Below are 24,663 nucleotides of genomic sequence, written 5' to 3'. Positions count from 1 at the left end.
TGACAGATTGAGAAAAACTTCCTCAATGAGAAGGTCCCAACAAGGGAAATCTCCACGTGATATGGCTGCTGTGGCCACTGCTGGTGGCCACTGCTGGTGCCACCACTGCCTAATGTGTTATTTCTGCAAACACTTAACGGCTATGCCAGAGACACCAATTCCTCTAAGTACGATTCCTCTATGTACAAATCCAAAATAATTTTCATTTCTTTGTTGTACCAACAAGCGGGTAGAATTTCTTAGATGAAATATAATCATTATCTTCATCATTTATTTTTTTATATCCTATATTTATTTCGTTTTTAAGTGGTAATATATTCACATGGTTTCAGAATCAAGCAATACATAAAAACAGACGGTGAAAAGTATCACACTCACCCCAGTTCCTACCACCACTCCAACAGGTAATTCCTTTTATTAATTTCTTTTCATCCCTTTAGAGTTTCTTTCTGCATCTGGAAGCAAACATGAATATGTATTTTTATTTCTTCCCCTTTGTCCACAAAAGGTTGTGTATTATATAGTCTGCTCTACACTTTTTTTTTTACTTAACAGTGCAGTTTATCCTAGAGATCTTTCCATATTGATTCTTCTCTTGTTTTTGCTTTTTAAACAGCTGTATGGTATTCTATTGTATAAATATGCCATAGTTGTTTGGCTTTTTTAACCATTTCCCTACTAATTTACATTTAGGCTGTTTCCAGTCTTTTGCTACTACAAACAATGCTGAAATGAGTAACCTTGTGTGCTTGTTGCAATATTTATTCTAAGGCCATGCTTGTGAACACTTTAATCATCACTGCCATGTATGTATATACCATTTTTCCATAACAAATCAGCATGGCTCAGTAGACGCAGCTATGAAAACATAGTAAGGGCCAGAAAAAATAAGCACCCTTATGCCATGACATACACCTTATGTATCACATGCTACATGTAAACCACCACCTTCATTAAGGGCTAGAGCCCTCATATTCATTCTTTCCTTTTTTCAATAAATATTTATTAAGAGTCTGTGATAGGTCAGGGTCTGTCCTATGCATGGGAAAAACTGCAATGAATAAAGAAGGCAAAGTCCTAATTTTATGGTGCTTACACCCTAGTGGAAAGACACAGAAAATTAATAAATAAATATACCACAGCATCTCCTTCTCCCTTACAGAAACCATAGGAGATCAGGTACAGCCTAAAGTTTAGGATGCCATGGTAGGTAAATTGCCCTTAATGCCCATAATTTAGAAAGATATAAACAGTGGCCATTAAATCTCTTGCTTCCCCAGAGCTGTGACTCACACATTTCTAATTATTTGTGAACAAGTTTTATCTTGCCTATTTACGTTCACACTCTCAATTGAGAAAACTCTGTAATGTAGAGATGCTGAGTCTTGAAAAAATTAATCTATACAAATCTAATGCAAGTCCACTCAAAACCCAACAAGATCTACAAAACAAACATTTTATAGATCTTGACCAAATGATTTGAAGTCCATATTGCCCTACCTGATGTAAAATACACTATAAAGCTACACTAATTAAAACAGTGTGCTACTAGAAAAGAAACCTAGATTGATAGGTGAGAATAGATAAGGGAATTTATTATTAAACTGACTCATGGAAATTGCTGTTTTTAGAGGTCAAAATGGTTGAAAATTGGCAATTGTATATGATGCAGTCAAGATAAGGGTAACATTTCAAATAGGTAAAAAAAAAAAAAAAAAAAAAGACAAATTATCTATAAATATTGGCTACCTGTTTGGGGGAAGAGAAACTCAATTAGATCCTTATCTTGTACCAAACATAAAAATAAGTTATTTATCAAGTGTATTAAAGAAGTAAACATTAGAAATATGTAAAAACATATATTAGTTCAGGTAATTAGTGGCTGTGACAGAAAAATTCCCAATCTCAGTGGTTGAAATTCACATAAAGTCAGAACAAGTGTTTTTGATCAAATAGCTCTTTTTCAAGGAGTGATTCAGTTCCAGGCACCTTCCATACTGTGGTTCCACTGCCTTCAATACACAGCTCCCCATTTCTCCCTGGGGGTGTATCCATTACAGTCAACCAAAAGATAAAAAGAGCATAAAAGATCACACAGGTAAGTCCCAGAAGACGGTAATTTGTCTCTGTCCACATTCCATTGTCAGATCTCAGATCTCAATAGCATGGCCACACCCAGTCATAAGGAAGGTTGGGATATAGTCTGGCTGGGTGCCCAGGAGGAAAAGGGAAAGAGTTTGCTGAACAGCTAGCCATTTCTGCCTCGTTTATACATTTTTATTCAGAAGAAAACTAGGAGGGTATATTTGGAATCTTATGGCAAGGAAAATTTTCTTAAGCCAAAAAAGTGGAAAAAAAAGAAAAATTGGCAGACTTGACTTCATAAAACAGAAAAACCTAAGCATAAAAGACACCATAAGCAAAGAAATAGAAAGAAAATATTTACAACATATAGTGAAAAGGTCAATATTCCAGAATAACAAAAGTTACAAATGGCCAATAAATATATGAAAAATGCTCAATCTCACTAGGAATCAATGAAATGTATGTTAAAACAACAAGTGGACACTTTTTTACCCATCAGATTTGTAAAAAAAAAATTTTTTTAATGTTTAAAATACCCATCAATTTTTCTTCTCTATATCTACCTTATAGAAATGCTTCCCAAAATGTTCAAAGTAGAATGAAGAATGTTTTATAGTATCACTTATAATAACAACAGATTAAAAACAACATAAGTAGCAACAGATAAAAGGATAAGTGTAATGGAATATTGTGCAGCAATTTTTTAGGGCGATCTAGATATACAACATGGAAAGCTCTCCAAACATATACTAAATGAAAAAGTAAGTCACAGGATAATATATACAGCACGATCCTCTTTTTGCACGTATAAATATGTAATTCCTATTGTAAGTGTAGAGATGGGGTGCCTGAGTGGCTCAGTCAGTTGAGCATCCAATATTTGATTTCGGCTCAGATCATGATCCCAGGGTCATGGGATTGAGCCCTGCATCGGAGCCCACCCTGAGTATTGAGCCAGCTAAAGATTCTCTCTCTCACTCTCTCTCTCTCTCTCTCTCTCTCTCTGCCCCATGGCCCTCTCTTCCACTTGTGTGTGCTCTCTCTCTCTAAAATAATAAGTAAATTAATAAATAAATACATGTAAATGGATAGAAAATTAAATATCTCCCATCCAAGTACTAACCAGGCCCGACCCTGCTTAGCTTCCAAGATCAGACGAGATCGGGCGCGTTCAGGGTGGTATGGCCGTAGACGAAAATTAAATATCTCAATAGATACATGCCAACCTGTGAGATAAGTGTTTCTCCCCCCAAGGAGGGAAGTGAAATGACAACACAGGAAAGAAGGTTAAAAGGGAGTATTTTCCTTATATAATTGTATTCTTTTAATTTCCATAGATATATATAATGTATCACCTGTACAAATAAGAATGGTGATGGAATTTTTTAGAAAGTAAAAAATAATAACTTGACTTCTGGTTTTTAGTTCTGCATGTAAGGCATTCGGAAGTCACCACTCTATCTTAACAAGTAAAAAGCACAACAAACTGAAAGAATAATAACTCTTATAAGATCCCTAAGAGAGGTGATGACAAAGAGCAAACCACTGTCCCCAAGATTGGAGACCCAAACAGGTGAACACAAGGAGTCATGGCTTAACAGGGCAGGCTTACAAGGGGAAATCATCCCAGGAAACAGTGCCAAAGTAAGAAAATCTGAACTGTGATTGGCAAATTGCTGCATATTCAGTGTGCAAGGGTAAAATATCAGGGGACAGTCATAGGAGTTACTCCCACGGTTTTGTGAGATTTACCTCCAGGAGTTCGACCAGATTCTCACAGTAAATATCAAAGAGAAATCTACTCATGCTTCCGGTAGGGGAAAGGAAAAAGAAACCATTTTGAAACAGATGGGAATACTCTATTTTTCTCAACAAGGCCTGCTTAACCAGGACAAACTTAACCAGAATCTAGTCTGTAGTATTATCATCTCTTTCCTGGGGAAAGAGAAATATTCAGCCCCAGCCCAAATCAAACTACAGAAAATCAAAGTTAAAGAAAAAGACCTACGAGGCACCTGGCTGGCTCAGTCTGTGGAGCATGCAACTCTTGATCTCTGGGTCATGAGTTTGAGTCCCACGTTGGGTGTAGAGATTACTTAAAACTAAAATCGTAAAAGAAAAAAAAAAAAAGAGTCCTGAAAGAAGCCAGAGGGAACAAAAATATCCTACCGATAGAGGGCAAAAGAAAAGAATTCCAAATTTTATATTAAGAGGCAAAAGATTCAGAATAGCCAACTCAATATAGAAAAGTTAAAGAACGGACACTACCCAACTTCAAGACTGACTATAAAGCTACAGTAATCAAAACAGTGTGGTATTGGCAAAGGAATAGACAAATCGATTAATGAAACAGAATAGAGGCCCAGAAATAGGCCACATAACTATACTCAACTGATCTTTGAGAAAGAGAGAAGGCAATACAATGAAGCAAAGATAGGCTTTTCAACAAATGGTGCTAGAAAAACTGGATATCCACTTGCAAACCAAACAAACAAAAAATGAACCTACACACAGACTTTGCACACTGCTCAAAAATTAACTTAAAACAGGTCAGAAACCTAAATGTAAAATGCAAAACTATAATACCCCGAGAAGATAACAGAGGAGAAAACCTAGATGACCTTGGATACAATGATGCCTTTTCAGATACAACACCAAAGGCACAATCTGTGAAAGAAATAATGGATAGCTGGATTTCTTTAAAATTGAAAATGTCTGTTCTGCAAAAGACAATGTCAAGAAAATGAAAAGACAAGCTACAGTCTGGAGAAAATATTTGCAAAAGATACATCTCATAAAGGACTTACCCAAATATACAAAGAACATTTAAAATTCAGTAGCATAAAACAAACAACCCAATTAAAAAATGGGCCAAAGACTTTAACAGACGTCTCACCAAAGAAAATATATAGATGACAAATAAGCATATGAAAAGATGACATTAGGGAAATGCAAATTTAAAACAGTGAGATACCACTACATATCTATTAGAATGGACAAAGTCCAGAATACTGACAACACCAAATGCTGGCAAGGATTAGAGTACAGAAACTCTCATACATTGCTGGTAAAAATGCAAAATGGTACAGTCACTTTGGAAGACAGTTCGGCAGTTTCTTATAAAACTAAACATACTTTTACCATATGATCTAGCAATCATTCTCCTTGGTGTTTACCCAAAAGTGCTGAAAATATGTTCACACAAAAATCAGCACATGGATGTTTATAGCAGCTTTATTCTTAATTGCCAAAACTTGGAAGCAACCAAGACGTCCTTCAGTAGGTGAGTGGATAAATAAACTGGTACATCCAGACAGCAGAATATTACTCAGGACTAAAAGAAGTGAACTACCGAGCCATGAAAAGACATGGAGGAATTTTAAATGCATATTCATAAGAGACAGAAGCCAGTCTGAGAAGGCTACACGTTGTATGATTCCAACTATTTGACATTCTAGAAAAGGCAAAACTGTGGAGGCAGTAAAAAGCTCAGTGGTTACAAGGCATCAGGAGAGGTGGGATAACTAGGCAGAGCACAGAGAATTTTTAGGGCAGTGAAAATACTCTATGATAATAAAATGATGGATACATGTCATTACACATTTATCAAAACCCATAGAATGTACAACACCAAGAGTAAACCTTAATGTAAACCATGGACTTTGGGTTAAAATGATGTGTCACTCATCATTGTGTAGGCTCATCAGTGTAATAAATGTACCACTTTGGTAATGGTGGAGACAATGCGTGTATGGGGGGTAGGGGACTTAGGGGAAACCTCTGTATCTTCCCCTCAGTTTTGCAGTTAATCTATAAATGCTCAAAAAACTAAAGACTTAAAGAAAAGGGAACAAATTCAAAATATATAATTTGCATACATATTTTTCAAGACAAAAAGCAGACTGGGGAAAATATTCATAACATAAATATTAAAAATGTGATTAATATTGTTCACATACAAAGAACTCTTAAACATCAATTTTAAAAAAAGGAAACCCAATAGAAAAATCAGTAATAGAATTAAAAACTCACAACAGGGGGTGTCTGGGTGGCTCAGTCAGTTAAGTGTCTGACTCTTGATCTTGGCTTGGCCATGATCTCACAGTTCATGAGTTTGAGCCCCACATGTGGCTTTTCATTGACAGCATGAAGCCTGCTTGGAATTCTCTCTCCCTCTCTCTCTCTCTCTCTCTCTGCCCCTACTCCACTCATGCTCTCACTCTTTAAATAAACAAACAAACAAACAAACAAACAAACTTTTTTTAAAAACTCACAAAAGGAAAAAATGTAAATGGAAAATAAGTACATTATATGAAAAAATACTCAGCCTCATAAGTGATAAGAATGACTTCCCAAGTTAAGTCTTCCCACATCAAATTGACTGCCTAAATGAAATTTAAGGGAATAAGAAGTCACCAAAGATCCCATAGGAGCAGATGGAAACTTGGGGCCACCAGGAAATGTTTAAAGAAATGGTCTCCCAAGAAATGAGGATTTATGAGAAGGAGGTAAGAGAAAGCAGCCAGGAGCAGCTTCAGGAGGAAGGTGGCAGAGAGGGCAGGGGCTAACAAAATGAACTATGTTCATGTTTGTTAAGTATGTTAGCTATATTCCTGGCTCTAGTTTGTTGATTCTACCTTTATTTTCCTCTCTTATTTCACTCCTGGTTTGGGTAGGCCATTTTGTTGCATTTTATTCATCTTGTAAATTGCCTTCCCTGTCTGGAACATTTTTGAGAACAGATAATCAAACGAATGGGTGATTTATTCATCAAGTGGTAAAATGAATGGGTGGTTGAATAAATTGCAACTATTTTCAAGCAGAGAAAAGTCCTTAAAGTGATTTGGTGGGATGGGAATGCCAGACATTCTGAGAGAGAACTATTTTAGCATTTCTGGACAATAAGCTAGACTTCACCTTCCCAAGAAAGGGGATGTGTGAGGACTAAGAGTTACGCCAGATGCTTGAGGAGTCCTGGTTTGTTGTCAGAAGAACTCATACCTCATACCCTGTTAAAATGTACACAAGAACTTAAACTGTAGAAAAAGAGTAAGTTATAGTTATGATGGGTTAACTGCTGTAGCAAATAAACCCTTAAATGTATAATGCCTCAACGTCAATGGAAGTTTATTTCTTACTCACAAAACAGTACTGAGCAAGTGAACAGGTTGGCATAACAGTCATTCAGAGAACCCAAGCTGATGGAGACACTGCCATCTTGAACACATGGCTTCCAAGGTTGCCCTAGGAGTCACCTAGCTCTAACCAGCCAGTAGGAGAAAAGAGCAAAGACCCTGTGGGAAGCTTACGTGGACTAAATCTGGAAATAGGACATATCAATTTTGGGTAAAACTTAGGCATGTGACCACACCCAACTACAAGGCAGGCAGGGAAATGTAGTCCAGCTATGTGCCCAGAATGGAAAGGAAAACGTGGATTTGGGCGAGCCCCTAGTATTTCCTGCCACAGACCTAATAGTTGGGTCACACTTGAATAAGGGACCTCAATAAATTCCAAACTACACACTTTAATTCCCTTCTTAGGAGCCTGGGAACATGTGCCAAACACCTGTTCAAGCGTTACTTTAGTAATAAGTTCCAGATGAGAATTCTACCTCCCAAACTCCATTACCGAAGTCTTTTTCAGGGAACACTCCCATCCCCGTTTAGAGGGAGGAAAGGCAAAGAAAGATTATCCCTGCAGTGCATTTTAAGAGAGTCACTGTGACATCAAGGAGAAATCAGGGAGGGAAGATTGACTGTACTTGTTAAATAGGGTAGATTTTTCTGTGCAGCCTTGTGCGTTTATGGAGAGAATGTCATGCTGATGTCAATTTTTGCTAAACTACTGATCAATCCCTTGCAGAAGCACATTTTAAAAAAATACTATTTCTATTGTTCACTCTGCCTTGCTCTGGTAAGGCTATTTCCACACTGAGTGGGAAAAATAAAAGAACAGCTGCACCACATCTCTTAACCATGAACCCTAGTAAGCACCCATTTTGCTAAAAAGAAGAAATCAATTTTTAGTTTTATAAGACAGAAATAAAGCCCATTTAAAAAGAAATATTAAGAATGCCTATTTAAATGCAAATTGAACTACAGCATTTACATGTGTCAATTAAAGTCCCTTGAAGGATTTCCTTGAAATAGGAGCATTTGCTTATGTGAATTTTTTGTTTTAAAGAAAGAGACAATTAAAAGTTATTCTGAATGTCATGGCAGTTGCTAAAAAAGTAGACCATTGTTAGTTCTGGTAACATTTGAATTAAGGGACTGATTTAGTTTCAACAGGGAAAACATGATGACTCCTTTGCCCATCCAAGAAAGGTAATGCTCATGATTTTGTCCCTGCTTGCGCCCCATTAGACAGAACCAAGGTGAGAACTCTTTTGACACCCACAACACAATCTGAGAATAATAAAAAACTAGCATTTGCTGTGTACCTACTGCCTGTACCAGGCATTTTTTTCCTTCAGATTACATCAGTTGGTCTCTACAATCACCCAGAAAAGGAAGTGAGTAAACATTATTATCCTATTTTACAGAGGAGGAAATTGAGGTTCAGAGAAGTAGCAGCTTAGTCTCAGCCTCACCTTTAGTGAGTTGTAAATCCAGGATTCAACGCCAAATGTGTGTTATGCCAAAGCTGTAGTTTAAGCCACTCTTCTAAGCTGACTCACATTTATGCAGGTCAGGTAGGCCCTTCCCAGTCAGATGCTTTTACCCTGCCTCCACAAAGGCCAAGACTCCTTGGGCTGCATTTGCAAGTTGTGGGGGTTTTTTTAATGGAGTAACTTTTGGAGCAAGAAAGGAACAGGAGCCACTGATACTGCTAAGAAATAGCTAACACCGTATCTTTTGCCTGACCTGCCCTCTGAGCCTGTCCATCCCCTCTGCCAATCAGGGAAGGTTCCCATGCTATTACACACAGATGGACATGATTGGTCTTACTGTATATACATGGAATCATGACAGGATTCAAGGGAAATCTGCCAACCAGGATGCACTAATGTCCTTTCCTCCAAAGTTGCCTACAACTGCTCACTGGTCCTGGAAATTCCTTAAACAGATGACCAGGCCTGAAGTTCACAATTAGAGAGCAGAATAATGGTAGAAAAGATGTGAGGTAAGGGAAGTAAATCATCCCAAATGTATACCAAAAAAAAAAAAAAAAACTGACAATAGCACATCTTTTTGCAGTTAAGACTTTTATGTGAGAAGAGGAAGAAGGTTGGCAAATAACACAGCAGAACGTCTGTTCCCGCTGCCCTTTCAAAGACCGTAACAGACATGACTAACAGAACCGGAACAATTACTCTCAACATAGCACACTACAAGAATTGATACATGTGTGATTGGACCTGATTTACTCATCCCAGAAATTAAAAAATATAGGAACTCTTCTATAAAGAAGTGAGTGTCATGAGGCCACTGAGGTTGGCAAAGGCTGTGGAGAGGCTGGAATGTATGTGACATCTTTAACCAACTTCCCAAGTTTACCCAGGATTAGTTACCCTAAGACTCATAACACTGCTCACCAAAGGCATCATTGGTATTGTATAGTACTTTGACATCATTGGAATTGTCAAAGTATGAATATAGTGGAGGGAGAGTAAGTGTTGTCTCCTGAGTTGCTTCTGGAACAGCCCAGGCTTCTATTACCACTGGAATAGAACCGGTAGGTCAAATGTATTTCATATATTTACCACAAAGACTGCTGTGGTAGTAAATTACCTTCCCTGAGACCTTGTAGGTCAAACTGAAAAGTTGCAAGAGCTCCAGTTCTGAGTAAAATGTAATAAGTTCACTCCCTCTCAGCCACAGAATGGACATATAAAACCTGGAAAGAATGCATGAAGCAGCCATTTCAGGACTCTGAAAAGTCAATAGTAGCAGGCAGATTGAGAAAGAAGAGCAGAATTTGAAGGACCACCAGCCCAGTAAGATGGGCGCTAGAGAACAAACAAGGACAACTCTAAGAAAAGCCCTCTAGTTTTGGCTCCAGGAATTAAATAGGGGACTCCTAATACTCAGGGAGTGGAAGAGAAATCCCCTATTTTTCTTTTTATCTTTTTTAATCTCAGCTCTATCATGTCCCAACCCCAGGCAATCCCAGACTGGTGGTGACAGGGGCAGCTGCAGGGCCCACAGGCACCTGCAACTCTGTAGAATGGAAATGTTCCTCTCCCATCAGAGTAGCTATGGACCCAAGAAGATGGATAAACCTTGTTGGGTTTTTCTCTCTGTCCTCCTGCCACTTGGCCCTAGATATGGGCGTGATTATGAGAATTATGTGGCAGACTGTGTGATAACTAAAGCCCCAGATTTTTGACTAGAAAAACAAAAAGGAAGCCAGAGAACTGGAAAGGACAAAGGAGACTGCAGGAAGGAAGGAGCTCAGGAAAATGATCATGTAGAGCTGTTTACAAACTCCTGGACTCACCTCCAAACAACACATGCAGCATATCATAGACTTTGGGATAGACCACTGCCCAGCTCCCAGATTGGCCACTGGATAGTACATGCATAAAATTGATCCAATTAGCACTTCAAAGCCTTTGAAAACAGAACTGAAATTAAAACCATAACCCACAGAAGACAGAGCAGAACTTACAACCAGAACCCAAGTGTGTCAATAGCCAACCAAAACAAAAACACTCACATTCTCCATATGATTTAAAGACCTAGAGTCTCACAATATAACATTCTAATTTTCCAAAATGCAATCCAAAATTACTTGACATACAAAGAATCAGGAAAGTCTCAACTCACATAAGAAACCATAATGGGGTACCTGGGTGGCTCAGGTCATGATCTCGTGTTTTGTGGGTTTGAGCCCTGAGTCAGACTCTGTGCTGAAAGCTCAGAACCTAGAGCCTGCTTCAGATTCTGTGTGTCTCTCTCTGCCCCTCCCCTGCTTGAACTCTCTCTATCTCTCTCTCTCTCTCTCTCTCTCTCAAAGATAAATAAACATTAAAAAAAATTTTTTTAAAGGAAGACATAATCAACAAACAGCAATCTTAAGATGACACAGATACTGGAATTATCTGAGAAAGACTTAAAAGTAGCTATTACAAAAGTGTTTGATGAACTCCTGGGACCTCATCAAAATAAAAAGCTTCTGCACAGTGAAGGAAACAATCAGCAAAACTAAAAGGCAACCAACAGAATGGGAGAAGATTTTTGCAAATGACATATCAGATAAAGGGTTAGTATCCAAAATCTATAAAGAACTTATCAAACTCAACACTCAAAAAACAAATAATCCAGTGAAAAAATGGGCAAAAGACATGAATAGACACTTCTCCAAGGAAGACATCCAGATGGCCAACCGACACATGAAAAAATGCTCAACATCACTCATCATCAGGAAAATACAAATCAAAACCACAATGAGATACCACCTCACACCTGTCAGAGTGGCTAACATTAACAACTCCAGCAACAACAGATGTTGGCGAGGATGCAGAGAAAGAGGATCTCCTTTGCATTGTTGGTGGGAATGCAAGCTGGTGCAGCCACTCTGGAAAACAGTATGGAGGTTCCTCAAAAAACTAAAAATAGAACTACCCTCCGACCCAGCAATTGCACTACTAGGCATTTATCCATGGGACACAGGTGTGCTTTTTCGAAGGGACACATGCACCCCCATGTTTATAGCAGCACTATCAACAATAGCCAAAGTATGGAAAGAGCCCGAATGTCCATCAATGGATGAATGGCTAAAGAAGATGTGGTATATATATACAATGGAGTATTACTCTGCAATCAAAAAGAATGAAATCTTGCCATTTACAACTACGTGGCTAGAACTAGAGGGTATTATGCTAAGTGAAAGTAGTCAGTCAGGGAAAGACAAAAATCACATGACTTCACTCATATGAGGACTTGAAGAGACAAAAGAGATGAACATAAGGGAAGGGAAACAAAAATAATATAAAAACAGGGAAGGGGACAAAACAGAATAGACTCATAAATATGGAGAACAAACTGAGGGTTACTGGAGAGGTTGTAGGAGGGGGGATGGGCTAAATGGGGAAGGGGCATTAAGGAATCTACTCCTGAAATCATTGTTGCACTATATGCTAACTAATTTGGATGTAAATTTTAAAAAATAAAAAATAAAATTTTTTAAAAAAAAGAAAAAAGTGCTTGAAGAAATAATGGCAAATATTCTTTAAAAAGATGGAAAGATTAGGGGTGCCTGGGTGGTGCAGTGGTTAAGTGCTTGACTCTTGATTTCAGCTCAGGTCATGATCTCATGGTTCATGAGTCTGAGTCCCGTATCTGCCTCTGCATTTACAGTGAGGAGCTTGCTTGGGATTCTCTCTCTCTCCCTCTGCCTCTCTCTGTCTCTGTCTCTCTATCTCTCTCTTTCTCTCAAAATAAATAAATAAACTTAAAAACATATAGTGGCTAACAACCTCCCAAATTTGGCAAACAACATATAATTTGTTTTTAAAAAGACACCTCATTACACTGTTTCAAAGGGACACATGCACCCCAATGTTTATAGCAACACTATCAACAACAGCCAAAGTATGTTCATCGATGGGTGAATGGATAAAGAAGATGTGGTATATATATATACACAATGGAGTATTACTCGGCAATCAAAAAGAATGAAATCTTGCCATTTGCAAGTATGTGGATGGAGCTAGAGGGTATTATGCTAAGCGAAATTGGTCAGTCAGAGAAAGACAAATATCATATGACTTCACTCATATGAGGACTTTAAGACACAGAACAGATGAACATAAGGGAAGGGAAGCAAAAATAATATAAAAACAGGGAGGGGGGCAAAACATAAGAGACTCATAAATATGGAGAACAAACTGAGGGTTACTGGAGGGGTTGTGGGAGGGGGGGTGGGCTAAATGGGTAAGGGGCACTAAGGAATCTACTCCTGAAATCATTGTTGCATTATATGCTAAGTAATTTGGATGTAAATTTAAAAAATAAAGTTAAACAAAAATAAAAATAAATAAAAAATAAATAAAAAGGTACCTCAGATAAGAAAAATTATGAGAATTCATTGTCAACAGACCTACTATAAAAGAATTGCTAAAAGAAGTTCCCAGACAAAGGGAAATGATACCAGAAAAAAATTTTACATAGTAAGAATGAAGAAAGAGCAAAGCAAATATAGATAATTCTTCTCTTGAGTTCTTTAAAATATACATCACAGCCAGGGGCACCTGGTGGCTCAGTCAGTTAAGCATCCAACTTTGGCTCAGGTCATGATCTTATAGTTCATGAGTTCAAGCCCTGTATCAGGCTCTCAGCTGTCAGCACAGAGCCTGCTTCGGATTCTCTGTCTCCCTCTCTCTCTGCCCCTCCTCCACTCGTTTTCTGTCTCTCTCTCTCTCTCTCTCTCTCTTAAAAGTAAATTAAAACATTTTTAAAAAGATTAAAAAAATATGTATGACAACCAAAATCAAAAACTATAATAATGTCTGATGTGGCAGGTTATGTATATGTTTTATTATTCTGAGATCAATTATATAAAATACATAGTGAGAAACACAATGTGTAAATTAAAAAGAATACTAAAATATGTTCAATTAACCCAAAAGAAGAAGGGAAGGGAAAACGGAGAAATAAAATCAGAGGGAAAACACAGAACACAAATAATAAAATGGCAGGCCCAAATCCAAATGTATCAATAATTACAATAAGCACAAATGTTCTAAATATACCAATTAAAAGACAGAGATTTCTAGAAGGATACAAATGGATTTAGAAATAATCAAAACATGAGAGTACATGCTGTCTACAACAAATTCACCTCAAATACAATGATATAGACAGGATAAAGTAAAAGGATAGAAAGACTATACCATGCAAACACTAATCAAAAGAAAGCTAGCATAGCTATATGAATAAGAAAGTAAACTTCAGAACAAAGAAAATTACCAGGGATAAAGAGAGACATTACACAATGATAAAAAGATCAATTCACCAAGAACACATAATAGTAATAAATATGTATGTACCGAATAGTACTTCATGAAACAAAAACGAATGAATTGAAAGGAGAAATAGACAAATCCAAAATTATAGTTGGAGACTTCAATACTACTCTCTCAGTAATCAATAGAACTAGTAGACAGAAAATCAGCAAGGATATAAAAGAAGTGAGCAACAACATCAAACAACTAAATCTAACTGACATTTATAGAACACTCCATCCTAAACAGATTATAATTCCATGCACATACTTATTGAACATTTATCAAGATAGAGCATATCCTGGGTCATAAAACAAACCTTAATAAATTTCAAAGAATTGAATTATACAAAATATGTTCTCTGATCATAATGGAATTATGCCAGAAATCAATAACAAAGATAACAGTAAAATCTACAAACACTTGGAAATGAAACAATACGCTTCTAAATAATCCATAGGTGGAAGAGGAAGCCTCAAAGGAAATTTAAAAATATTTTCAACTGAATGAAAAGACATCAAATACTGTGAGATGAAGCTAAAGCAGTACTTAGAAATTTAAAGGGTTCCATACTCAAATTAGAAAAGAAGTCTCTAATTAGTTATCTAAGCTTCCCCCTGGAGAAAAATAAATCCAATGTAAGCACAGGGAAGGAAATAATAAATATAAGGGCAGTAATCAATGAAATAAAAAACAGAAAAACAATAAGGGAAATCAATGAAACAAAGGTGGTTCTTTTAAAAGATCAATAAAATTGATAAATCTCTAATAATATCAACAAAGAAAAAAGAATTTACAAATTACCAATATCAGGAATGAGAAAGGGGATATTACTCCAAACTGGAGAAATCAGAAGTATAATAAGAGACTACAAACAACTCTACACACATATATTCAATAATTTAGATGAAATGAGCACTTCTGCAAAAACCATTAAACTACCAAAATCCACTCAAGGTAAAATAGATAACCTGAATAATCCTATAACTATTAAAAGAAATTGAATTTGTAGTTAAAAACCTTCTGAAAAATAAATCTCCAAGCTCGGAGTATTTCACTGATGAATTCTACTGAACAATTAAAGAGGAAATAACAGAAATTCCACACAATTTTTTGCAGAAAAGAGGAGGGACTACTTCTCAGCTCATTTATGAGGTCAGTATTGCCCTGATATCAAAGCCAGACAAAAACATTACAAGAAAAGAAAACAATATTCCTTAATAAGTATTTTTTCAAAACTATAAAACATTACAAAATAAAATCCAGCAATATATAAAAAGAATAATATACTACAACTAGTTCAATATACAAAAATAAGGGTAATCACGATAACAGTCTAAAGTAAAAGAAAACACACACACACACACACACACACACACACACACATGAACCTATCAATCTATGCACAAAAAAATCACTTGATAAAATTCAGTACTCATTCATAACAAAAACTCTCCACAAACTGAAATTGAACTTCCTTAACCTGATGAAAGTTACTATTATGAGATGAATTGTGTTCCCCCACAAATTCTTATGTTGATGCCTTAACTGTATTTGGAGATAGGGCCTTTTATAATGGTGATTAAATAGGGGCACCTTGGTGGCTCAGTCAGTTAAGTGACCAACTTTTGATTTCAGTTCAAGTCATGATCCCACAGTTTGTGGGATAGTCTTGCTGCACTATGACAGTGTGGAGCCTGCTGGGGATTCGCGCCTGTTCTCTCTCTCTCTCTCTCTCTGCCCCTCCCCTCTCTCTCTTTTTGGAGTGCACATTCTCTTTCTAAATAAATAAATACATACATACATACCTACATACATACATACATACATAAAATGAAGGTGATTAAATTAAAACGAGGCCATAAGCAAGGACTCTAATCCAATTGTAATGGTGTCCTTATAGGAAGAGAAAATTTGGATATACAGAGAGACACTAGGGATATGCACACAGGGGAGAAAAAACACGTAAGGACACAGAGAAGAAGGTCAATGCGTACGAGCCAAAGGGTGAGGCTTCACAAGAAACCATCCAGCTGACACCTTCATCTCCCTCTCCCAGCTTCCAGAAGTGTGAGAAATAAATTTCTGTTGTTTAAGCCACAAAGTCTATGGTACTTTGTCATAGTGACCCTAGCAAACTGATACAAATACCTACAAAATAATATAGGTACCTACAGCTAACATCATCGTTAGGGGTGAAAGACTGAGTGCTTGTCCACCCCCATTCCAAGGTCAAAAACATGGCAAGAATGCCTGCTCTCTCATTCTAGTGTGAAAAGGCATACAAAGAGGACAGTTCAGTAATTTACAAAGATAATCCATTCCGTAGATGTTATCTCATCCCCTCACCTCAGTACTCAGCACCAGACCAACTCCAACACGAACCTCACTTACACACACACACACACACACACACACACACACACACACACACACGTCATACTTATTACCTAAATGTCTTCATTAAAACTAATTTTCATCCAAATTATCAAAATAGTTGCCTCAACTCTCTTTAAATGTAAAGAGACAGTATTGGGCATAAGGAAGGAAGAAAGCAGGGAACCAAGTTAACAGCAAGATTATGAGGTCTGCACAAAGGAAAATTCAAAAAAATTTTTCCATGTGCCCATATATGAAAACTGCAACCCACACATCCCTGGCCATGTTGTGGAGGGTCAGGTTACACTTGATGGAACTTTCTAACACCATTACTCTGGTCATAATGTAATATTTATGTCTTAGTTAATGAGGAATAAAATGTGATTATTTAAAAAAGCATAAAGCTTCTTAGAAACCTCAGTTGATGGCAGTTATTTGGAGGTTTATTTTCTCCCCACAAATAATGCATCTGAGTGGTTTAGAACTATATCTACCAAGCCCCACTTCATACCTACTCTTGCAAGACAAAGGTTTTGTGCACAACGTGAAAATTGTGACTGGAGGCATGATATGTAGGCTACTTAATCTATGATAGAAGAGGTGTACATGCATATGTTGGCCTAAATGGACAAGGGAAAAGGTAGTTGAAAAGAAATAAGGATTATGCTCTGAGGTTGAATTTTTCCTCCTGGGGCTCTTTAAACAATGCCTTTATCTGTTCCTCATTTTCCAGTTGTCTTCTCTAGCGATGTGGCAATAATTTAGCAGTATTATGTGCTGTCACTTCTGTATTAGTAAACACCAGGACTTGCTTAGTAATTACAGACTAACCTCATAATGAAATGCAGTGAACAGTTCTAATTAAATTTTAATGTTGCTTAACAACTATTCTACTTTAAAATGAGAATTTTCCAGCCATGTATCCTAATAAGTTATCAGAATGCATTCCAAAAACTGTATAAACGAGAAGGTAAACATATAATATTACCACCAGTGGGCATGTGTTTGGGAACATTTATAATCAAAAATGAATATACTACATTGAAAAGTATTAAAATATAAAAGCACATCAAAATGCTATAACAACTGCAGGGCAGGATATTTTTGAAAACTTACATTTCACTTTAGACGGGGGGAAAGGGTAAATTATTCTCCAATACAGAAGTTAAACCTATCTTCTTCTGAACATGGGACTGACACGTGTTAACCTAAGAACATCCACACCTTCGATAAAGTCACAAAGCTAAAAGAAAATTCACCATGCAATCTAGGAAACACAGCCTTCCATTTACCCTATTCTTTAAAAATCTGCCATGTTCTATTGTTGTACCGCCTTTACCCGTGCTAAGTCGTTCTGAGCATTTATGAAATCCCTTTGGTACTGACCTAGTGAACATGGTAAAGTGGTAGAAATCTGTTACCCTCTCTTCATATCACAGGAATATAATATTAATATACACAATCCTCCCTTCTCCCACTCCATTGTCAGAATGAACAGGTCCAATCTATTACCTTTTTGGAAAAAACCTATCCCCTAACTCTCCCCTCACTGCTTGCTGCAATCTGCTATAGCTTCTCCTACATTTCTACCCCAAGCCATTCTATTGCTTCTTCTACTCTATGCCTAATTAATGCCTTTGGGGATATAAAATCTTAAAACACAATCATGTGGAACCCCAAATGGTTCAGTCAGTCGTGCTGATAAAAGAAGTAAAGTTTGGAAATCTTCGAGTCCGGCACCTGTTCATGGTCATCATTAACCAGCTTTACCTGGAGTACACATCAGATGGGACGTCAGTCTGGCTGTAAGTTTCAGCCAGCTGTTAGATGGGAACATGGAGCATCGCTGTGCACCTGCAGATGTGTTGTTGCCTTTGTGGCATGTATAAACGTACCTGTGAGGAGCACTACACACACAAAAATACTACTGCCCCTAGAACGCTCTCTCTCCCCACAAGTAGCAACACCTCCTGCTACAATAATCACAATGCCGTTCTTCCTGAAACTAACTTCAAGGAGCTCAGTTGGTTGAGTGTCTGACTCTTGATTTCGGCTCAGGATGTGATCCCAGGGTTGTGGGATCAAGCCCCACCTCAGGCTCTACACTGAGCACGGAACCTGCTTAAGATTTTCTCTCTCTTCCTCTGCCCCTCTCCCCCACTCGCACTTTCTATCTCTAAAATAAATAAATACATACAAACTTCAAGATATCCCTGCCTCTTGCCCTCCCTCAGCCCCCACATCTATCCTCCCCTTTACATTTCCATTGTCACTTCTCTAGTTCATGCCCTCATTACCTCTCATATGGACACTCAGTGTTTGTTAAAGCAGCCACTATGTGCTGGGCATGGTGGAAAATACAGACATGTGTAATACTGCAAAATACTCCAAATATTTATCATCTGGTAGCAGGGTAGGGAAATACAGACATTTAGAAGGTAACTAGAATGCAATGAAATGACACAGAATAGAATATATAGGAAGGCTTCACACATATATGATTCAACAAAAAAATAAGATATACAGGAAGGTTTCATGGAGGCATTGGCTCTTGAGGTGAAACTTAAACAAGGAATAAGAAAAGAAAGAAAGAAAAAATACATTTTCATCTGAGAAAACAGCATGAGCAAATGCAAGGGGTTAGGACATACGTCATGTGGGGAGCACAATGAGCTGCCCCGTGGGACTGGAGGATGGGGTGGGAAGGACAGAGCAGCAGCTAAAGATGGAAGCACTGGGGGATGGAGAGGATGAGGAGGTCTTTCAAGAGGCAAGAGCAGTGGTGTCACATAGCTCTTCTTCAAATTCTGCCTCCACTCCTAAAGGTCATGTGGCCATGAACAAATTATTTATCTTCCCTGAGACTCGGTTTCCTCATTTGTAAGATATAGACAACAAAACATCTACTTCACACAGTTTTCATGAGGATTAAATGAAATAATACATGTAGAGACTTTGCACAACCTCCAATATAGCAGGCACTTCATGGACGGTAGTTATTGTGATCATAGGAGACTGTTATGGACTGAATATTTGTAAACCCCGAAGATTCATATGGTAAAGCTCTAACATGCAATGCTGCTATGTTTGGAGATGGGCTTCTAAAGAAGTAATTAAGATTAAATGCCGTCAAAAGTGTGGTCCTGGGGTGCCTGGGGGCTCAGTCAGTTAAGCATCTGACTTCAGGTCAGGTCATGATCTCACAGTTCATGGGTTCGAGCCCCATGTTGGGCTCTGCACTGACAGCTCAGAGCCTATAGCCTGTTTCAGATTCTGTGTCTCCCTCTCTCTCTCTCTGCCCCTCCTCTACTCACGCTCTCTCTTGGTCTCTCAAAAATAAATAAAAACATTTAAAAAAAAAGTGTGGGTCCCTAATCTGACAGAATGAGAGTCCTTATAAGAGGAGGCACTGAAGAACTTGCCCACTCCTCTGCACCAAGGAGAGGCCATGTTAGGACAAAGAGAGAAGGTGCCTATCTGCAAGCAAGCAGGAGAGCGCTTGCCAGAAACTGAACTGGCTACAACCTTGAACTTGGTCTTCCGGCCTTCAGAATTGTAAGAAAACAGATTTCTGTTATTTAAGACACCCTGTTGATTTTGTTACGGCAGCCTAAGCTGGCTAACACAGAGGACTTGAAGGCCACTTTTAGAGGTTTGTTCGTTACTTTGTGGGCAGCGGAGAAGCAGTAAAGGTTTCTGAGGTGACAAGAATCATGTTTACATCTGATTACCTGAGAGCTGAAGACTGGTGGGAAGACCGCCTTCATCGACTTCCTGCCCTCAGTCTCTACCCTTTTCCGTCTACTCACGGCAACCACTCTAAGACTAATAGAGTGCTGCCTGGATGAGCTGCTCAAAAATATGACCTATGGAATAAAGCCTGAATCCCTTAGTTTGGTATTCAAGATCCTCTAAATCTGGATCAGCACCCCCAACTCCCTAGCCCACTACTTTCCTTAGCTGAGAGGATCAGACCTGGGGCTGGGCCACATTTGTGACTTTGTTCAAGTTGTTCTTCAACAAGAAAATCCTTTTCCATTGCTCTCAGTCAAAATCCAATCCACCCTTTAAGGCCAGTGCCTACACCACTCCCCCAGGAGGCCATCCCCTGCCCCCCGCTCTGAACCCCTGTTGTTCATACCTCTGGTATATCACAGTGACCGACCTCTTATAACCCAATGAATTTTTGTTTATATCTCCTCTGCTACAGTGTAATGGGCTGAGGTGAATGTTTGTGGTCTTCACAGAAAGGAATTTAAAGAGGGCACAGGGGGAAAACCCTAAGCCAGGCGACAGCAAAGTTATGTTTGCAGAACAGAAGTGGAGAGCCAGAGAGAGCCTGGAAGAGAAAGGGCTTTTGGAGAACACACTTGTCCACCGGGTAACTGGAGTCATTTGATGTGGGTGGGTGTGTGTTGTGAGCCTGACCACAATCCCCGCTTCGCTTCAGAGTCTCCACCACTCATTACCCTCCCACTCTGGTTGAATTTTCTGCAGTGCAGGGTGATACACTACACGGGAAAGATGCCTATTGGAAGTGGCAATAATCATAATCGTCACTAACGCCTATGAACTATGTGGCTTGTGCCAGACATTGGGCTATAGCACGGGTTTTTAGCATTATACACTATGTTCTTTTTTTTTTGGCCTGAAACACATTCTATTGCTATAAAGTCATTTTAGTGTTTTTTCCTAATCTGAAATCTCATTTGAAGATTTATCCAAAGAATTACATGCTGCATATAATGCCTCCAGTCATGAAGCATTCATTTATAAAGTTTTCTAACCATATCCCTCCCCTACTTAAGGCCCACAGTCAATTAGCTATTGCTTCAATTACCATGTTCTGCCTTATAATGAGGGCAAGCAACTTTTGTCATATCATTAGTCATTTATATTTGCCTCACCAATCTGTCAAAGTCACTAGGACAATTGGCAGAGTGTGGGAGGGGGACTTGGGGAAAGTGACGCAAGGAGGGAGGCAGCCAGCCCCTCCCAACCCCTGGCTGGGGACCTGGCTGCCTGCTTCCCCCTCCCTGTTCCTCTCCATTCCTCCAGGGCCAGTCCTAGAGTTTTTTTTTAAGATTTTATTTTTAAGTAATCTCTACACCCAACATGGGGCTCAAACTCACAACCCCAAGACCAAGGGTCACACACACTACCAACTGAGCCAGCCAGGATCCCCAGATAGTCCATTTTAACTAAAACCTTCCCAAAATTCAACCTGGAGATAGTTAAGCGAGGACAAAAGATCCACAGTCATAATTCTGCCCCAGTCACACGTGAAATAGCATCTGAGTGCCAGGTTTCTTTCTTGTTTGTTTTTTTAATGTAAAACAGAGATTTCTGGTTACCAGACAGGTATCCACAAATTACCAGCGTTATCAATTTGCTTTGATGTTTGCGGTTATTAGCCAGACCCTTTGCTGAGAACTTGACCTGCATTACTGATTTTAGTCCTCACAGGTGAAGGTACTGAGTAGTTACTATCTCTTTTACCAATGGGAAAAGGTAGGAAGTTCCTGAGGGAAAGGTAGGAAGTTTCAATTTCTAGATGGCCCAGGACACTGAGCATTGTTTTGATTTTGATACAAGAAAAAAAATTTTTGCTGTTTGCCTTCAGCTAGCTTAAGTAAGAAAGGGAGAGTCTGACTGCTTATTTCAATCAGTATGTCACTGATTTAAAGGAACCATACAGAGACCATTAGCACCAACAAAGCTCAATTCCTAGGAATTCAGGAATGACAGCAAGGCTGGCACTGTGGCCTGATGAATGATGCCACGGGGCATTAAAAGCAGATGGTTCATGTTACATTTCACACCCTGCCTGGAGAAGGAAACTCTTCTCTCAAGGCCAAGTTCCAGACTCTGGACTTGGCACTCGCTTCATTATAATGTTAAAATTAAATACAACTTCTCCAACTCATACAACCACTCTCCTGTTTTTTAAATCTTGATTTTTATTGCAAAAGCAAATAAAGTGTGCACTCACTGCACATGCCTGCAGCTTCCTGTTTCCAACTCCTCCAGACCTCTGCCTTGGGGCTTCTCTACATTAGGCAGGCCAGAGCTGCCAGGGAGTCAGCCAACCACAGCCCCAAACAGGGAGCGAACAACCCAGATCCTGAGGCCTCCTGGGGCACAATCTGAGGTATGTTCTCCACAGTCTTCAGAGGCCTGCCGTGGAACTTAGCCCCACTTGTCCCCAGCAGCTCTGGATGGGTTTCCTTCCCTTTCTTCTCATGTCCTGTCTCCCATTCGAGGCTTCCTGCAATCACCTCGCAAATAAGCTACTGGTGTGTAAATCCCTCTATGCTTCTGGGGAAACCCAACCTAAGCTAATGCCCATGTATTAGCTCAGACTGCCATAGCAAAGTACCACAAACTGGGGGGCCTGAACTACAGAAATTTGTCTTCTCACAGTTCTGGAGTCAAGAAGTCTGAGATCAAAGTGTTGGCAGCATTGGTTTCTTCTGAAGCCTCTCTCCTTGGCTTAGAGAGGGCCATCTTCTCCTGTGTCTTCACATGGTCATTCTTCTCTGGGTCCATATCGCTTCTTTTTTTTCTCTTATCTCCGATTCTTAAAGGATATGGGATTAGGGTCTGCCCAAAGGACCCCATTTAACTTAATTACTTCTTTAAAGGCCTTGTCTCCAACAGTCACATTCTGAGATTACCAGGGGTTGAGGCTTCAACATATGGGGCGGGGGATGGTGAGATACAATTTAGTCCATAACAGCCCACTATTATCAGGCCAAAAAGATGAGTAAGTGTATGAAGTTAAAATGTATGAGCTCCTCCGATCCAACTCCAAACTTCTCCAAAGGAAAAAGCTAAGAGAGGGGCACCTGGTTGCTTCAGATTCTGTGTCTCCCACTCTCTCTGCCCTCCCCTGCTCAAGCTCTGTCTCTCTCTCTCTCTCTCTCTTTCAAAAATAAGTAAACATTCAAAAAAAATTTTTTTAGAAATAAAAGAAAAAAATAAGAGAGAAAACAACAACAACAAAAAAAATCTATTGTGTATGCCTTTCAGGCTCTTTTTCTATGTGTAGTAGAAATGATGCTACAGTGACAAACTAAAGTATAAAGCAAACACCGATTTCCTTATTTTCTTTAACTCAATTTCAATGAGAACCCATGTGCTAGAAAATGCAATCTCCATCGATCCTAGACTCTTTTTCTTGGGTCACCCAAAGATCATAGAGACCTATGAGATGCCAAGAAAACATGAACAGGCCTCACCTTCAGTCCATTGTGGTCATTTGCTTATAGCTCCAGGTCCAGCTGCTCAAAGATGAACAGCTTGCATGCTAGTCTTGGGACACTATATTCTGGGGTCCTTACGAATGGATGAAGAAGCTGTGGTTTATATATACAATGGAATGCTATTTGGCAATGAGAAAGAATGAAACCTGGCCATTTGCAGCAATGTGGATGGAACTGGAAGGTGAAATAAGTGAAATAAGTCAGTCAGAGAAAGACAGATACCATATGTTTTCACCCAATGTGGATCTTGAGATATTTAACAGGAGACCATGGGGGAGGGGAAGGCAGGAAAAAAAAAAGTTACAGAGAGGGAGGGAGGCAAACCATAAGAGATTCTTCAATACTGAGAACAAACTGAGTGTTGATGGGGTTGGGGGAGAGGGGAAAGTGGGTGATGGGCACTGAGGCGGGCACTTGTTGGGATGAGAGTGTTGTACAGAAACCAATTTGTCAATAAATTATATTTTTAAAAATAATTTAAAAAATTAGCCGTTAAGGGGCGCCTGGGTGGCTCAGTCGGTTAAGCGTCTGACTTCGGCTCAGGTCATGATCTCACAGTCTGTGAGTTCAAGCCCCGCGTCAGGCTCTGTGCTGACAGCTCAGAGCCTGGAGCCTGTTTCAGTCTGTGTCTCCCTCTCTCTCTGCCCCTCCCCCGTTCATGCTCTGTCTCTCCCTGTCTCAAAAATAAATAAAATGTTAAAAAAAAATTTAAAAAAAAAATAAGCCGTTAAAAAAAAAAAGATTCCAGGGTCCTTAGTACCTAGGATCCAGTCTTGCAGATGTATGAAGCCATTGCCCTCTGAGGTCCTACCGTCTCCCCAGACCACAGGTCCCCACTTCCAGGAGGCAATAGGGAGAGAGTCACAATTAAAAGCATGGATGGGGATGGACCACTGGGAGCTCACAGGGAGCTCAGCCCTGGCTATGCTTGAACAAGGTGTTTCACCTCCCTCATGGTTCAGTTTCCTCATTTGAAAAGTT

General features: G+C 39.0%; 1 protein-coding gene across 1 annotated transcript in view; it reads right to left on the bottom strand.

Annotated features, from left to right (window-relative positions):
- Positions 1-378: 378 nt before the first annotated feature.
- The window catches only part of RMI1 (RecQ mediated genome instability 1), an 83,926-nt gene continuing 59,641 nt past the window's right edge, over positions 379-24,663 (bottom strand). Inside the window, exon 3 of the transcript XR_008424161.1 lies at positions 379-455. The gene's annotated coding sequence lies outside the window, so the exon portion shown is untranslated. The remainder of the gene's footprint in view (positions 456-24,663) is intronic.

The sequence above is a fragment of the Panthera pardus genome, unplaced genomic scaffold, assembly GCF_024362965.1.
Source record: "Panthera pardus isolate Hobbes unplaced genomic scaffold, ASM2436296v1 HiC_scaffold_20, whole genome shotgun sequence".
NCBI classification, from domain to species: Eukaryota; Metazoa; Chordata; class Mammalia; order Carnivora; family Felidae; genus Panthera; species Panthera pardus.
Note: the sequence above shows the minus strand (reverse complement) of the source record. Positions and strands in the feature narration are given on the sequence as shown.